This window comes from Triturus cristatus, chromosome 3_2 (assembly GCF_964204655.1).
Source record: "Triturus cristatus chromosome 3_2, aTriCri1.1, whole genome shotgun sequence".
Lineage (NCBI taxonomy): Eukaryota > Metazoa > Chordata > Amphibia > Caudata > Salamandridae > Triturus > Triturus cristatus.
The window spans coordinates 744,535,003-744,552,887 of NC_140584.1; the positions used below are offsets into that span (position 1 = coordinate 744,535,003).

General features: G+C 44.0%; 1 protein-coding gene across 1 annotated transcript in view; it reads right to left on the bottom strand.

Annotated features, from left to right (window-relative positions):
• Nucleotides 1-17,885, bottom strand: part of ANKAR (ankyrin and armadillo repeat containing) — a 1,190,398-nt gene that overhangs the window by 315,012 nt on the left and 857,501 nt on the right. The gene's annotated exons all lie outside the window — the stretch shown is intronic.

Consider the following 17,885-nt stretch of genomic DNA (forward strand, 5'->3'; position numbering starts at 1 on the left):
TTTGATGCAATCCCAGATTTACTAAAACAGCAGTAAACCTGAGATTATGCCAAAATGGTACACCTACCTGAGAGAGGCATAAAAGGAGCAACATTCTTATTTCTCCTCATTATCTCTTCTTTCTATGTGATCAGCATTCTGCAGCACACATAAAAAAGAGATATGTCTCTAAGGACTGTTTAAGTGGAGGAAGGTATCCCTTCCTGCACAATTCTGCCTGTAACATGGATATCATTGCACCATGGTGCAATGGTGCATGTGCACAGTGCCCCAGTGTTGTAAGAGAGCAGAAGTGCACCATATCTTAGTAGCTATGGCACGTGTTTTATTTCTCCCTTTCATGCAATGCAGTTCAGCAGGTTCCTTTGCTACATTGCATGAAAAGTAAGTACATTTGGCCCTTGGTCATTTTACAATTTTGAAATATGACACCTTAGGTATGTTGGCACTATCAAATGCCACAGTGCTGGAATCATGGTTTTTGGCAATCTGCATTGCATGTAACCATTGAGATTTAGCAAGAGTAACTAGAATACACTAGTGTGAACAGAAATCCATTAAAGGGTGTCTAAGTATACAGCAGGCCCAGTGTTCGCCCTTGAGTCGATGCAGGAGACAAATGTGTTTACACTGTACGAATATATAGCCTGCTTACCTTTTAGGGAAAAGAAGAGTGTATTTTTTATTTGAAGGGGTTGTACAAATCAGCCAGTAAGTGTACTGCTTCTATGTGAATATTATTATTTAGGGTTGGCAAGCTATTTTGTGGCTGGGGACATCTGAAGGAAGTTTATACTGTTCAACCAATTGACAGACCATTCAGAAGTACAACTCAAAAACCCATGAGGGCAGGTATCTCCTTCCCAGCAGAACACCAATTATCTCTTTGCTGTAAAGTACATGAAAGCCACAATTCCTTAGGCAGGTGTTCCACAGAACCGAATCCTTCGGTTGATATGGATAAATACACAGTACGGAGCAGCAAAAACATTATCAAATACAATCTAGCAGAGATTGTTCTGCAGCAAGACTTCAATGTCAGTGGGAGTATTGCTACGTAGTTGATTTATAACATCTTCCTCTCCTGACTCTTAATGTGGATAGTAGCCAACTATAACCCTTGTCAGTGCATTCTAGATCAATATGTCATGAATGTATATGTGTCTGTTTTCTTTGAGAGTTGAGCTCCTTCTGCTGAAGTAGCTCAGCATTACCGATGGCAGGATATGCCATGAGTTAGCTATGAATTTTAATGCAATACAAGATACGTATGCTATTTAGAAGCCCATTTCCTGTGGTATGTGACACTGCCAGATTTGTGCCCATTCTCTAACCATGGCACTTCAGCACAGATATGATGCACTATGCTGCCATGTCACCTATTGTATAAGGCCCTCCCTAGAATAATTTACTTCCACCTTTCACCTTCTGTGGTGGGAAAAAAGGGAAACATGTTGGAGTCCTCTTTGCAATTGAGATGTCATCCGTTTCTCAGATAAATTCTGCAATGAAAAACGAAACCATCAAGTATCCACGTTGAGAAAAGTTTGCTTCAGGCAACCACTTCATTGAACTGACAAGAACCTTAGTTCTACCGAGACTTGATTATTATAACATAATCTACGGTGACCTACCAAAATCACAAATTAAAAAATTAACAAGAATCCAAAATGAGGCAGCTAAAATGAGCATAAACAGCAAAAATCACAGGTCAACCTCTCATGCGTTCAAACCCCTTTAGTGATTTGAAATAGAGTACCGAATCTATCAAAGATACAATGGGCCTGATTCACATAGGAAACTTACGCTTTTGAGTAAGTTTACATTCCCGAGTAAGTTTACTACTTTTTGGTATTCACAACGTTCGAGTGTAAGTTACTACTAATAAAAACAGTATTAAGTCCAGCAGTACATATGAACATTCAGGGCTGTGCTACATTCCATAACTTGGAGTGGTGTTTTGCGGATGGAGCTGATCCGTTTCAGAGTTGGCAGTTGCTGTCCTATGTGGAAACCTATTGGCAGGAAATAAATGTACTGAACATTTATGACTCAACTTACTTCTTTTCAGTGGAACCAAGCTGCCATTGGCTCTCCTGTCTGCTCCGAGCCTGTCGCAGCATCGCCTCGACGTGTCTCCCTGCACCCTGCAGGGGATGGGAGGGTAACATCGTCCTATTTCTGACACACATGGCCAGGTTGTTCCCAACTCGATGATTCCACATTCTGGTCTTTATTCTGTGGTGAGAAGACCTTGCATTCTGGCTCATTTTGGGTTAGTTTAATTCAAATCCTAAACTTAGAGCATGGGTACCTCCTAACTATCGCATGCCTGCATTCTGTGACTGTGTATGTGTACACAGCATTGTACACATACGTCAGATGCAAGTTTTTGGCATTAGTGTCATCTTGTATTGGGCAATTTCTTTTATTCATTGAAACTCCATGGTGAAGTTTGGAGAACTTCTTCAAGAGTACAGGCTATAAAGTTGTTTAACAGCCCCGTCTGGTTTTTCCTAAAGCATATTGTAAATTAAGCCAGATTATTTTACCCTTTATTATATTAGTGGATATCGTATGAAGCAATTCTCCTGCAGCATGCAACATTTATGGAAGGGGTTTCTCTACCTCCTACCTTTTTAGCAACTCCTTGTACTCCACCATGAAACTGGAAACAAAGGCATGAACCTTTTAAAGCCTACCTTGATGCCATAGATGGTGACACTTTTACATCTAAGAGAAGGAAAGCTTTATTGATCCACAATTTAAGTCCAGAAGGGAGGTTAATACTGAAAGCTTTACCAGTACAATTGGTAAGATTGTCTCCTGTGAGAGAATGAAATAAAGGGGGATTGTTCGATTAGTATGTGTCTGTCATGAAAACATGTGACAGAAGATTCAGTCCCAAAGGCAATGTTGTACTTGAGAGGCACAGAATTTTACAGAAGGGACAATATCTTAGTGAATCCATCAATGGCATTGTTGATGCTTTAAGAGCATTAACTGAAAAGTACAATTACAGTGGTTTAAAAGATGAAAACTGCTCTAAATCTTGCAAGGTATATCGAATAAACAGAAATATATATGAAAGGGATATCAAATGTTGAAACAGAAGCTAAGGAAATAAAGGCTATTCACAAGTGGAATGCAGATAAATCCATACCAAAAGCTGGGGAACAAAATAGGGCCAAAAACCTATAACCTCCTCTTTGAACATTGACCATAATAGAGGTAAATGTATTTATTTTTATTGTGGGAGATAGACACAGGTTGTTTATTTCCAACAATATCCTACTTTGAACCAAATCTATTTTAAATGTAATAAGAAGAGGCTTTATGCTCATTTATGTTGGGCAAATGTTACTGGAAAATATATTCCTGCACCCTTAGTTAACATTATGGCAGACTATCATTCTTCATTAACCTTGATAGGTAAAACTGAATTTCAAAGACTTGATTATGTACAGTTAGAAGAGTATTCCAACAAATTATATGCATATGGAGGAAATAAAGTTGAAGTTACTGGAAAACCTAAAGCCAAATTAGCATTTGAGGAAAAAGTATGCACATGGGGAGGTTTTTGAAGCAAAGAATGGTTCAAATTTGTTGGGGTGGGATGATCAAGGGGAGCTTGACATGAACTTAAAATGATCCTCCATCATAAGCACCCTGAATTAGTAATAACCAAAGACAGGTTATTTGCAACCACTTTGAGTACACTTGTGATCAGAAAAGGTGATGTCTGTGTAGAATGGATTGGTAGATATCTTAAATTTTTTGTGATCATCTGGGGAAATTAATTAAAGGGTTTTCAACACCGGTTAGTTTGAAGAGCAATGAAGTACCAGTTGTCCACAAACCACGCAAAGTACCCCTGTGTTTAAAACAGGAATTGAGAGCAGAGTTGTATAAACTATACTCATTATCTACAATTGAACCTATTGATTGTTCGGAATTGTAATCATCAGTGGTATTAGCATTGTAGGTTGACAATTCATTGTGATTATGTGTCAATCTCTGTGATCTCAATTGTAATATTTAGATAGACCACAGACCTCAGTCAAATATTAATGAAATGTTGGCAGCCTTAAAAGATGCAGTTCTTTTTACTCCATTAGATATGGTTGCTGCATACCATTAAAAAAAAAATTCATCAAGTCTTTAAACACCTCACTTTTTTTGTAACACCGGATGGTGCTTTTCATTATGTTTGTATGCCTTTTGGATTGGTGTCTGCATCATTTGTGTTACAGAGGGTAAGGAAAGTTTTTGTTCAAGGGAGTTGATGGCATGACGTGTTTATTGGATGACATACTAGTATAGGTTAAGAGTATGAATGAACATAATTCTCAATAAAAATGGTACGACATTTAAAAAAAAAAAGACAAATACAAAGTTGCTCAGCCAGGTGTTGATTATTTGAGGCATCAGGTATCTGATAATGGCATTCATCCAAAAGTTCAGAATCTTGAAAGCCATTGATGCACCTTTACCATCAGGCAAGGATCAGTTAAGATCTTCTCGAGGGCCAATTGAGTATAATGCCAAATATGTTCCCCTGTTTGCATCCAAAACAGCTGTTCTTCGTGAACGTCTGAAGAAGAACAGTAAGTATGAATGGAACAATTATCTTAATAGGCTTTTTAATCAGATAAAAGGGGATATTGTATCTGCTCAGCCATTTAACCCCTTCGATACTCATGACGGAGCGGTTCCGTCATGAGCATCGGTTGGGCTGTGCTCATGACGGAACCGCTCCGTCATGAGCACAGCCCCTGGGGAAGCGCTGGCGCTCCCCCCCTGGGGCATCGATCGTGCCCCCACAGAGGGGGGTGGCAGCGGAAGAGTTTCCGCTGCCACCCCCGAGCCCCCCCACGCTTCCCCATGACGTCAGCGCGCACAGCGCGCGCCGACGTCATCAGGAAGCATTGGACACGCTGGAATCCATTTCTTCCAGCGCGTCCAAGGGAGTACAGGTACGTTTCTTTGTCAGGTGGGGGCCGCGGGGGTGATTTCTTTAGTATTGAGGCATGTCTCAATACAGGGCATTCCTGCTCAACGATCGCGCACAGCGTCGCGATCGTGGAGCAGGGATGCCCCACTAGACACCAGGGATGTGTTTTTCGTTATTTGGGAAGCGACCCCTTGGGCAAGGGTCGCTTCCTAGGAGGCCAAATTAATTCAAAGACTTTTCTGCCCCCCCTGGGGGCAGATCGGTCATCTTTCTGCCCGTTTCTGCCCCCAGGGGGGGCAGAAAAGCCCACTAGACACCAGGGATGTCTTTTTTTTTATTTAGGAAGCGACCCCTTGGGCAAGGGTCGCTTCCTTGGCGGCCTAATTTTTTTGAAGACTTTTCTGCCCCCCCCTGGGGGCAGATCGGTCATCTTTCTGCCCCCAGGGGGGGCAGAAAAGCCCACTAGACACCAGGGATGTCTTTTTGTTATGTAGGAAGCGACCCCTTGGGCAAGTGTCGCTTCCTTTGGGGCATAAATAATGGGAAGACTTTTCTGCCCCCCCTGGGGGCAGATCGGTCATCTTTCTGTCCATTTCTGCTCCCAGGGGGGGGCAGAAAAGCCCACTAGACACCAGGGATGTCTTCTTTTTTATTTAGGAAGCGACCCCTTGGGCAAGGGTCGCTTCTTTTGGGGCATAAATAATGGGAAGAATTTTCTGCCCCCCGTGGGGGCAGATCGGTCGTCTTTCTGTCTGTTTCTGCTCCCAGGGGGGGGCAGAAAAGCCCACTAGACACCAGGGATGTATTTTTCTGCATGAGGAAGCGACCCCTTAGCAAAAACTGTTTGCATTTGTGCTCGATGTGTATTTTGTTGTCTTGTGAGTAATTTTTTTTTTTCTTCTTTCTAGTTGCATATCGTTGGTTTTTGCTGTGTCACTGCAAAGTAGGTTCTGGTGAGTGTAGCTGTCTGTTGTAATTGAATTCTATAGTTTATGAGTACATTGATAATTGTGATAAAGGTACACATTTCTTTACTTACTTGGTTTGCACATTGTTGGTTGTTGTTGACTTGTTTGTGCAGTCTTCAATCTTAGTAAGTATAATGGCTAGCCGCAGGATTACTGCTCAGCAGGTTGTTGGTTTGCTGTTTGAGTCTTCCTCTGATATTGGTTCAGAGACTGACTCTGCATCTGAGGGAGAGGAGGCAGGGGACGATTCTGGCAGTGAGTTTTCTCTCCATATGGAGTCATCGGATGATGAAGATACTCTTAGTGCGGATGAAGTGCCTGTGTTAGAGGAGGAGACTGATGTGCCTATAGTGCGGCAAGAGGTATCTGGGCTGCAGCCTGGGGCTGCAAGGCTTCCCGTTGGTGTAGTGCGGCAAGAGGCATCTGGGCTGCAGGCTGGGGCTGCAAGGCTTCCCTTTGAAAGTGATGACCTCTGGGTTGCCCCTGGCATGGTGCAGCCGGCATTGCCAGAGTTTACTGGTGTTCCAGGGTCTAGAGTGAATACTGAAAACTTTTTGCCGGTACATTTTTTTCAGTTGTTTATGGACGATGTGTTTTTGGCAGAGATTGTTGAGCAGACTAATTTGTATGCCGAACAGTTTTTGAGGGACAACAGTGCCAGACTTAGGCCCTACTCTAGAGCTACCCGGTGGACTCCCACAAATGTTGAAGAGATGAAGAAGTTCTTGGGTTTAACTTTTTTGATGGCAACGTCTATTTTTCCGGCAGTCATGAGTCGTGACAGGTATTTGCTTCTGCTTCGCATGATGCATTTTGTTGATAATGGTTTAGCGTTGCCACGAGATCACCCTGATTGTGACCGTCTTTTTAAGATTAGGCCTGTCCTTGATCACTTTGTTGATCGATTTTCTGAGATTTATGCCCTTGGGAAAGAAATTGCAGTGGATGAGTCTTTGGTGTTGTTCAAGGGCCGCTTGGTTTTTAGGCAATACATTCCTAGTAAGAGGGCACGCTATGGAATAAAGCTGTATATGCTGTGTGACAGTAGGACTGGATATGTGTCTAATTTCAGGGTGTACACCGGTAAGGAATCTAGGATGAACCTCCCTGGTTGTCCGTCCACTTTTGGAGTGACTGAGAAAATTGTTTGGGAACTTGGTAGAGGATTTTTTAACAAAGGCCACCATTTATATGTAGATAACTTCTACACTGGTGTGTGGTTGTTCAGGGAATTGGCCAAAGTGGACACTGTTGCTTGTGGCACAATCCGCTCTAACCGTAAAGGTTTCCCGAAAGAACTTGTTTGTCAAAAGCTTGTGCGGGGACAGTGCAGTGCGTTGCGTTGCCAGGAGGTTCTTGCTGTGAGGTTTTTCAGACAGGAGAGATGTCTACATGCTGACTACCATCCATGATGAAAGCACTGCACCTGTGACTGTTTGGGGTCAGGTCGCTGAAGCGCGCAAACCTGTGTGCATTTTAGACTATAATAGGCACATGGGTGGTGTTGACAGAGTAGATCAGAGGTTGGAACCTTACACTGCTCTTCGTAAGGCTTACATTTGGTACAAGAAGTTGGCTATCCATCTTTTCCACTTGGCAATGTTTAATGCTTTTGTTGTGTTCCAGGATTCTTGCCCTGAGTCAAAGATGACTTTTGCAAGTTTCAGGAGTCTATAATAGGCAGCCTTGTTGTAGTGGAACAGGCAAGTGTTCCTATAGTTGGAGTGGTGGAGGATGTCGCCACTTTCCAGATCACATTCCTCCCACACCCTCAAAAGAATTTCCCAGTAGGAGATGTAGAGTCTGTTGGCGAAGAGGTTCGCGGAAGGAGAGTCGTATGTACTGCCCCGACTGTCCTTCTCATCCTGCACTGTGTCTCCCTGCTTGTTTTAGAGCGTACCACACGCGAAAGAATTGTTGGGAGCATTCATGAGTGGTAAAGTGAACTGCCTGGTCTGTATTCTTTGGAAAATTTGATTCTGTTTCAGGGTTGGTGTTAGTGCAATGTATTTAGTTGCTGATTTTCTGTTAGAAGATTTGTATCTATTTGCGATTTTTTAGTGTTTTTATTTTTTTCTAAAAAAATCCTAAATGTGATGGCGGTGTGTGTAGGCTTGCGCTTGGCTGTTGGTGTGTGTGGACTGGCACTTGGTTGGTGGTGTGCGTGGAATAGTGCTTGGCTGGCGGTGAGCGTGGACTGGCGGTGTGCATGGACTGGCGGTGTGCGTGGACTGGTGCGTGGCTGGTGGTGTGCGTGGACTGGAGCTTGGCTGGCGGTGTGCGTGGAATGGTGCTTGGCTGGCGGTGTGCGTGGACTGGTACTTGGCTGGCGGTGTGCGTGGACTGGTGGTGAGTGCGGACTGGTGCTTGGCTGGTGGTGTCCGTGGACTGGAGCTTGGCTGGTGGTGTGCGTGGACTGGAGCTTGGCAGGCGGTGTGCGTGGAATGGTGCTTGGCTGGCGGTGTGCGTGGTCTGGTACTTGGCTGGCGGTGTGCGTGGACTGGTGGTGTGTGCGGACTGGTGCTTGGCTGGAGGTGTCCGTGGACTGGAGCTTGGCTGGCGGTGTGCGTGGATTGGCGATTGGCTGGCGGTGTGCCTGGACTGGCGCATGGCTGGTGGTGTGCGTGGATTGGCGATTGGCTGGCGGTGTGCCTGGACTGGCGCATGGCTGGCGGTGTGCCTGGACTGGCGCTTGGCTAGCGGTGTGCGTGGACTGTCGCTCTGCTAGCGGTGTGTGTGGACTGGCGCTCTGCTAGCGGTGTGTGTGGACTGGAGCTCGGCTGGCTGTGTGTGAGTAGTGACTTTCTGCTGGTCACTACACACACTGCTAGCTGAGTGCCACTCCACGCAATCCATCAGCATGTGTAGTTGCTGTGTCTGGATTGTGGGCGTGTGAAAGTGATGGGCCCTTGAATGGCGCTGTGTGCTGGTGTGAGTTTTGTTATGTGATGGGCCCGCGGCTGGCGGTGTGAATGGTTTTGTATGTCTCACACGTATGAAAGGTGTATGAATGGCCTGTAAATTTGTTGGTGCCTTGTCGTGGCTTTACAGCTCACGAGCTGTGAGTCAATGGTTCAGTTTCTCGCCCTTTCAATTATTACCAGTGCATTTCATGTTTTGTGAAATCACTTGCTAATACAATTGTATCTACTGAACCATCACTCACCCTCGTGCCAAATCCAACCAGTATGTGTGTGTGCTTGCGGATTAGATGGCTGTGCAGTAATATTTGTCTTTCTGAAGCAGGGTGTACCTTGTCCCTTTTTGGTGAATTTTGTACTGTGTTGCTTTTGTACCTGGTGGTGCGAATGGTCTTGTTTGTATCACGTATGAAAGGTGTGTGAATGGCCTGTAAAGTGGTTGGTGCCTTGACGTGGCTTTACAGCTCACGAGCTGCGAGTCATTGGTTTGGTTTTTTGTGAATGTAATTATTGACAGTGCATTTCATTTTTGTGAAATCTCTAGTTAATAAAATTTAATACACTGAACCATGACTCGCCCTCGTGCCAAATCCAACCAGTATGTGTGTGTGTTTGAGGAATAGATGGTTGTGCAGCAATCTTTGTCTTTAGTTTCTCTGCCAAGGTACACTTATCATGTAAGAATAACCCACCAACTGTAGATATTGTCGAAAACCCATGGGAGTTCATGTTGATGTCTCTCTTGTGAATTCAAAAAGTTTTTTTTATCCCCAATGTCCTGCAAACCTCAAAATATCTGCCACATTTTCTTTGCAATTTTACTCCAAAATTCTCACGCTGTAGGAACAATAGTTTATCTGGTTTTGCAAGGGGGGTCACTTTGGTTTTTGGCCCGGTGCTCAGCGGCTATCTAGGGAAACCTACCAAACCCACATATTTCTGAAAACTAGACACCCGGCGGATTCCAGGGAGGTATGGCTTGCGTGGATCCCCCAACGTTTCCTTACCCAGAATCCCCTGCAAACCTCAATTTTAGCTGAAAAAATCACTTTTTTCACACATTTTGGGGTGGGAAAGTTGTGGCATCACCGGGCTTACACAAATTTACCACCACCCAGCGTTCTCCCAGGTCTCCCGGTAAAGATGGTGCCTCACTTGTGTGGGAGGCCCAAGTACCCGCGGCAGGCAAGGGCCCAAAACGTAGTGAGGTGACATCAAAATGGCCTATCGCAAAACCACCTGGTTTTGCAAGGGGGGTCACTTTGGTTTTTGACCCGGTGCTCGGCGACCATCTAGGGAAACCTACCAAACCCACACATTTCTGAAAACTAGACACCCGGCGGCTTCCAGGGAGGTATGGCTTGCATGGATCCCCCAAAGTTTCCTTACCCAGAATCCCCTGCAAACCTCAATTTTTGCTGAAAAAATCACTTTTTTCAAACATTTTGGGGTGGGAAAGTTGTGGCATCACCGGGCTGACACAAATTTACCACCACCCAGCATTCTACGTTTTGGGCCCTTGCCTGCCACGGGTACTTGGGCCTCCCACACAAGTGAGGCACCATTTTTACCGGGAGACCTGGGGGAACGCTGGGTGGTGGTACATTTGTGTGAGCCCGGTGATGCCACAACTTTCCCACCCCAAAATGTGTGAAAAAGTGATTTTTTCAGCTAAAATTGACGTTTGCAGGGGATTCTGGGTAAGGAAATGTTGGGGGATCCACGCAAGCCATACCTCCCTGGAAGCCGCCGGGTGTCTAGTTTTCAGAAATGCGTGGGTTTGGTAGGTTTCCCTAGGTGCTGGCAGAGCTAGGGTTCAAAAACTACAGCTCGTCACTTTGCCAAAAAAGGGTAATTTTTCACTGCAAAATTGAGGTGTGACCACGTTGCGTTTTGCGTCGTTTCCTGTCGCGGGCACTCGGCCGACCCGCACAAGTGAGGTACCATTTTTCTCGTAGGACTTTGGGGTACGTGGGGTGGGTGGAAGTTTGTGGATCCACGCAGATTCCAGAACTTTCCAACACAGAAATGTGGGGAAAATGTTTTTTTTTTGTTTGTCAATTTTTTACGTTTGCGAGGGATTCTGGGTAACAGACCATGGTGGGAGGCAGTCAAGTCACCCCATCCTGGATTCCCCTGGGTGTCTAGTTTTCAAAAATGTATAGGTTTGCATGGTTTCCCTAGGTGCCGGCAGGCCTAGGGTTCAAAAACTACAGCTAGTCACTTTGCCAAAAAGGGGTCATTTTTCACTGCAAAATTGAGGTGTGACCACGTTGCGTTTTGCGCCGTTTCCTGTCGCGGGCACTATGCCGACCCGCACAAGTGAGGTACCATTTTTCTCGTAGGACTTTGGGGAATGCGGGGTGGGTGGAAATTTGTGGATCCACGCAGATTCCAGAACTTTCCATCACAGAAATGTGGGGAAAATGTGTTTTTTTTGTCAATTTTTTATGTTTGCAAGGGATTCTGGGTAACAGACCATGGTGGGAGGCAGTCAAGTCACCCCATCCTGGATTCCCCTGGGTGTCTAGTTTTCAAAAATGTATAGGTTTGCTAGGTTTCCCTAGGTGCCGGCAGGGCTAGGGTTAAAAAACTACAGCTCGTCACTTTGCCAAAAAAGGGTCATTTTTCACTGCAAAATTGAGGTGTGACCATGTTGCGTTTTGCGCCGTTTCCTGTCGCGGGCACTAGGCCGACCCGCACAAGTGACGTACCATTTTTCTCGTAGGACTTTGGGGAACGTGGTGTGCATAGAAATTTGTGGATCCACGCAGATTCCAGAACTTTCCAACACAGAAATGTGGGGAAAATGTGTTTTTTTTGTCAATATTTTACGTTTGCAAGGGATTCTGGGTACCAGAACATGGTGGGAGGCAGTCAAGTCACCCCATCCTGGATTCCCCTGGGTGTCTAGTTTTCAAAAATGTATAGGTTTGATAGGTTTCCCTAGGTGCCGGCAGGGCTAGGGTTCAAAAACTACAGCTAGTCACTTTGCCAAAAAAGGGTCATTTTTCACTGCAAAATTGAGGTGTGACCATGTTGTGTTTTGCGCCGTTTCCTGTCGTGGGCACTAGGCCGACACGCACAAGTGAGGTACCATTTTTCTCATAGGACTTTGGGGAACGTGGGGTGGGTGGAAATTTGTGGATCCACGCAGATTCCAGTACTTTCCAACACAGAAATATGGGAAAATGTGGTTTTTTTGTCAATTGTTTACGTTTGCAAGGGATTCTGGGTAACAGACCATGGTGGGAGGCAGTCAAGTCACCCCATCCTGGATTCCTCTGGGTGTCTAGTTTTCAAAAATGTATAGGTTTGCTAGGTTTCCCTAGGTGCCGGCAGGGCTAGGGTTCAAAAACTACAGCTCGTCACTTTGCCAAAAAAGGGTCATTTTTCACTGCAAAATTGAGGTGTGACCACGTTGCGTTTTGCGCCGTTTCCTGTCGCGGGCACTATGCCGACCCGCACAAGTGAGGTACCATTTTTCTCGTAGGACTTTGGGGAATGCGGGGTGGATGGAAATTTCTGGATCCACGCAGATTCCAGAACTTTCCATCACAGAAATATGGGGAAAATGTGTTTTTTTTGTCAATTTTTTACGTTTGCAAGGGATTCTGGGTAACAGACCATGGTGGGAGGCAGTCAAGTCACCCCATCCTGGATTCCCCTGGGTGTCTAGTTTTCAAAAATGTATAGGTTTGCTAGGTTTCCCTAGGTGCCGGCAGGGCTAGGGTTAAAAAACTACAGCTAGTCACTTTGCCAAAAAAGGGTCATTTTTCACTGCAAAATTGAGGTGTGACCACGTTGCGTTTTGCGCCGTTTCCTGTCGCGGGCACTATGCCGACCCGCACAAGTGAGGTACCATTTTTCTCGTAGGACTTTGGGGAACGCGGGGTGGGTGGAAATTTGTGGATCCACGCAGATTCCAGAACTTTCCATCACAGATATGTGGGGAAAATGTGTTTTTTTGTCAATGTTTTACGTTTGCAAGGGATTCTGGGTAACAGACCATGGTGGGAGGCAGTCAAGTCACCCCATCCTGGATTCCCCTGGGTGTCTAGTTTTCAAAAATGTATAGGTTTGCTAGGTTTCCTTAGGTGCCGGCAGGGCTAGGGTTCAAAAACTACAGCTAGACTCTTCGCAAAAAAAGTGTAAATTTTCAGTGTGAAAATGTGGTGTGTTCACCTTAGGTTTTGAGCCACTTCCTGTCGCGGGCACTATGCCTACCCACACAAGTGAGGTACCATTTTTATCGGCAGACTTAGGGTAGTTCAGATTTGTAAAGCAACTGTTATTACCTATTGATTTTTGATGCATTTCTCCCTTCCAAATGAAAGACATTGTGTAAAAAAAAAGTCATTTTGAAAAATGACCAATAATTGCCATGCAAGTATGAGTATTCCCAATTTCGAAAATGTCCAAATATGCACTGTTTCTAAACTCTGTAATTTGTTCCCATTTCAGAAATACATAGGTGTCTTTCATACCGATTTTTCCATGTATACATTTTCCCACAATAATTGCTATATACCCGGAACAAAAAAAAAAACCATTACAAAATGCTGCTCAGTTTTTTACTCTGGGTTCGTTGGGCTCTTGGTGAACCTACAAGTCCTGTATATATCCCCACAACCGAGAAGGTCCACCGGATGTAACGGTATATTGCTTTCAAAGAGATGTCATAATTCGAAGAAGTTACTGGTGAAAACGTTGACTCAAAAGGCTGCTTTTTTCAACAAATTTTTAATTTTTCCTATATTTACCTGTTAGTTTCTATAAAGAAACCTTGATGGATCTACACAAATGACCCCTTGCTGAATTCAGAATTTTGTCTACTTTTCAAAAATGTATAGCTTTCCAGGATCCATTATTGCTTTTCTACCCATTTTTACCATTATCTGGAAGGAGGTTGAAAGCACAAAAAATTGCAAAAATAGGGTATGTCCCAGAAAAATGTCAAAACTGTGTAAAAAATGTTGGATTTCTGCCAAAAATCTGTCATTCCCTAAAAGCTGGAGAAATTGTGATTTCAGCCCCACAAACCCTTTTTTGATATCATTTGCAGAGAAAAACCCAGACGCTTTCATTTGCAGCCACTTTTCCCCATTTTTCACAAAAAAACCAAAATGTTGCTGTATTTTGACTAATTTCTGGGAACCCTCTAGGAGAATCCACAAACCCTGGGTACCTTTAGAATCCCCATGATGTTGGAAGAAAAGGACGCAAATTTGGCGTGGATACCTAATGTGGTCAAAAAGTTACAGGGGCCTAAGCGCGCACTACCCCAAATAGCCCAAAAAAGGCTTAGCACAGGAGGGGAAAAGGCCTAGCAGCGAAAGGGTTAAACCATTTAATACTAGCAATATAAGGATAGTTATGACAGACACCAGCAATGCTAGTTTAGGTGCACTGTTGATACAGATATGTACCAATGGCAAAGAAGACATAACTGCATTCACTTCTAGGGCTTTGCATGGAGCAGAATGTACCTACTCCGCCAATGAACAAGGAGCCTTAGCTACGGGGAGGGGTGTGGAACATTTTAAGAACTATTTGTGGTGTAATAAACTCATTCTGCATACTGACCACAAGCCTCTGGTGGATTTGTTTAGCTCTCATGGTGGTGAGAAAGCCATGTCGCAAATTGCTAAATGGCAATATCAGTTACAGGAATTTCAATATCTAATTGAATATGTATCAGGAACAAATAACTTTGTGGATGATTGCTTATTGAGTTTACCGTTGTGTGGGGTTGAGAAAAAGTACAGTGATGAAATGGCTGAAATCAATATAGTATATATGATCTATTAATTTCTAAATAGAGTGCTGTGTCAGAGTGAATGGTTTAAGTCTGCTGACAATGATGAAACGTTGTGTCAAGTGAAAAAAATTGTGAACTTTGGTTGGCCAAATACAAAAACTTTAAGGAATGAGCTATTGCCATTTGCTAAAGTTGCCAATGAGTTGTCAGTAGTTGATCAAGTTTTGAGATATTGCGGATTGCTGGTAGTGCCTAAGGGCATGCAAGAAAAGTTCTTTCCCTTGCACATAGTAGTGGTCATGGTGATATTAGAGCTTTGAAACATAGGATAAGAGATGATTTTTGGTGGCGGGGCTTAGGCAAAGCTGCGGAACATTAAGTAAGAAATTGTAGTGCATGTGTTATTAGCAATAAGACTCACATCACTGTGCCTTCTCCTGTTATACCTATTGAGTCTCCAAGCATGCCATGGAACAAACTTGCTTTGGATATTTCAGGTCCTATGGGGTATTGGTTATCTCACCCACATTTGCCCTGCTACTGATTGATTATTTGTCAAACTGGCTTGAAGTCAAAATGGTGGAGAATGTACCTACTTGCATGGTTATTGAGTTCTTATGAGCCATTATTGCAAGGGAAGGGTATCCTGAGGAGTTGTTAACCAACAATGGTGCCCAGCTGATGTCAATGGAAATGAAAGAATTCTTCAAAAAATATCTGGGATATGACACACAAACAAATATTTTCATCATCCTAGGAGTAATGGTTTGGTGGAAAGGTTCCATCATGTGTTGATGTATCAGCTGCATCTAGCTTTATTGAAGGACATGAATTAGACTTCTGTTTTAGAGGCCATGTCATAGGCTTTCAGAACTACACCACACCCTGGACGGAGGGCTAGTGGTAGGAGAAAAAACAATTTGACATTAACAACTCAACTTACTTCTTTTCACACTGGTTCTGCAACACCCTTCCACAGAAAGTAATAGAGGCAGGGACTTAAAATAAAACTCCATTGGAAATAATGCTAAATTATATTAAAAAGACCGCGGACGCAGGCGCTGCGGGCTCTCGGCCTTTCTGACAGCCTCCTCTCTCCCCCCCCCCTTCCCCCCCTCCGACCTGCTGCTTAATGCGCCTCTCATGTGGCCCAGCTGTGCCCCACTTGGCAGCTGCTGTCCTCTCCTACTCTAACGCAGAATGATCTCCTCCCCCCCCTCCCCCCCTTACCCTGGACCCCACCCGAGTTTATGACCCTAATCCTGATCCCTCCCATCGCACCACACACACAGGGAGCAGTTTGGTTGTTGGTTATGCTCCCTGACCGCATCCCTATCCAACCACAGAAAACAATTGCTGGGAGTGTTATCCGGCGCCCCAGAGGAGCTGCCCTACCTAGCGTGCCCTGAATAATACTGATGAGGCAGCAATGACGCGCACTACGCGCGGGTGGCGGTCACGCCCGGAAAACGCGGAACGATCCCACTCGAAGCGCGCAACGTTGCATACCAGATATACTCAGGCACTCGGCGGCTTGGGGAGCACGCCGCTAGGGGGACGATGGCGCGCCACGCACCGCGCATATAGTGCTAAACTGCGAAGCTGCACACTGGGCTCGTTGGATATCAACACTGACATATATGTCTTTGTGAGCTATACTGTAACCTCCTTGTCGCGCTCCAGCCTACACCATGAACAGGACACCAATGCTCCGCTGCCTGGAGACCTTGGCATTTGGGGGTAAACTCGGTGCCTTCTGCGACTCCCCCTGCGGGCCTGGGTGACAACCGAAGGCGCCAAAATGTGGGCTGGAACACAGCGCCATCTTCTATTGCAGGTAATGCGCTTTATATGCACCACGACAAAACACAGAAAAGCACCATAGACCCACTTTTACCCAATGTACGCACCTGATTCCTATACAAATGTTCACCTGTATATTGCCGCCGGACCTCCGGGTTGCCGGCTGAATGGCTGTGTCTCACCATCTGGACATGTGTGTTTTGTTTCGCTGATCCGACACTTTGGTTAGTGAACGTACATTGTAAAATGACGCAACTGCGGTTAATAAAGGTTTTCAAAAAAATAAAAAAATAATGCTATTTAAAGTAGTTACAAATATAAATAAATATAACTTAATGTTAAAAATATGTACAAATAGTACATATTCATTATATAATTATAAATATGTTAATGACCTATTTTGAATTAAAACAATAATGTAACAATATATTTTATTTAAAGATAGATAAATTAATGTAATTATTTCAAGAAAAACATTTAATAATTATTAATGCACATTACTTTTTCTTTCTTTTGGTAAATCCTCTGAGTACAGCTCCTTGAGTACTGAGATTCTATTGCCCATCAGTATTACATGAGAAGATCTCAGACAGAAACCAATTGAAAGGTGCACTTAAACACCATCAGTGCCCAGTACTGCCTCAAACATTTTACCGATATACAAAACTACTTAAATACATAACTAAAAAAGATTCCACAGCTGGCTAGCTGTCCAGCTTAAGAACAAAGGGCAACCCCTAGTAGCGTAATATGGGTAGAGAAAAAGGGGAACAGTGAGACCAAGCAACAACAGAGTAAACTCTACCTATTTAGTGTGTGCAGTACATCTGGTCTCTGCTTGTTGGGCCCTTTTGCAGAGCTCACAGTACTAGTGCTAAGCTAAGAAAGAGGAAAACCAGATGAAAAGCACCTTACACCATGTCCAAACCAAGGTGAATTATTGATTGTCCAAACCCTACAATGTGTCTTTGTGTAGGCAAGCTGGACAGCTAGACAAAGCAACAACAGAGTAAACTCTACCCCTATAATTGAGAGATGTACAGTGTATCATACATAAAATCAACAGAGAATGACACTCAAATCGGATTAAGGTAATATGGCATACAAACACTTGAAGTCACCAAATTGAATAATACAACTCTTTTTTTATTTCATTTGTTAATATCACTTTTTATAATACATAAATACAATTTGTTGGATTTTTTAAACAAAAATAATCACAATGAATGAATCACATAGTGCATTAAAACAAAAAATAAAGGTGTTAAACACACACAATAAATATCTGGAATTTATACAAAAAGGAATATGCCACAGAATAGAGGACAAAACAGATTCCCAATCAGGGGAGAACAGAGAAGGAATGTTTTTGATCAAAACTACATACACTCAAATTCGAACAGCTCCCATTCATACAACATTACATAATTCATTCAACAAAAGACCAAAGACACTCGTGGGCCCAACTCAAAGCAGTG